Source organism: Cephus cinctus, unplaced genomic scaffold, assembly GCF_000341935.2.
Source record: "Cephus cinctus unplaced genomic scaffold, Ccin1 Ccin1_scaffold0299, whole genome shotgun sequence".
Taxonomy (NCBI): domain Eukaryota; kingdom Metazoa; phylum Arthropoda; class Insecta; order Hymenoptera; family Cephidae; genus Cephus; species Cephus cinctus.
In genome coordinates this window covers 663,280-663,661 of record NW_014333002.1, presented here as the reverse complement: position 1 = coordinate 663,661, position 382 = coordinate 663,280, and the positions used below count along the sequence as shown (strand labels likewise).

Below are 382 nucleotides of genomic sequence, written 5' to 3'. Positions count from 1 at the left end.
GGCACCCTATTGCTTGTATATAACTATACGTGACATTCATTCGCAATCGTAATATTCTCATTTTCTTCCTACCCTCATTGATAAGGCCCTGCTACACCACTCGAGGACTAAGGGTTGCACGGGCGAGGGGGATGATGACACCTATAGCTCGCAGTGTTGGATCTCCTTGCGGAACGCCGCTTAATGCCGGATATAATGTCAGTGCATTTTAAACGGCACAGCCGTAGGGGTTGAACAGGTTACCAGAAACTACCCCTCTGCTTTACCTACGAGGTGCAAGGGAGGGGGGTGGGGAGAGGTTAGAAGTTGGACCGAGGGGATGAGAGGAGGAGGGCGAGGGTAGGAGGCGAAGCTTCGACGGTGGGTAGGGAGGAGGAGGGGG

The 382-nt window shown here is 53.4% G+C and overlaps 1 protein-coding gene across 2 annotated transcripts in view; it reads right to left on the bottom strand.

The window, feature by feature from the left end:
• Positions 1 to 382, bottom strand: part of LOC107266167 (LIM/homeobox protein Lhx9) — a 177,127-nt gene that overhangs the window by 155,474 nt on the left and 21,271 nt on the right. The window lies entirely within an intron of this gene.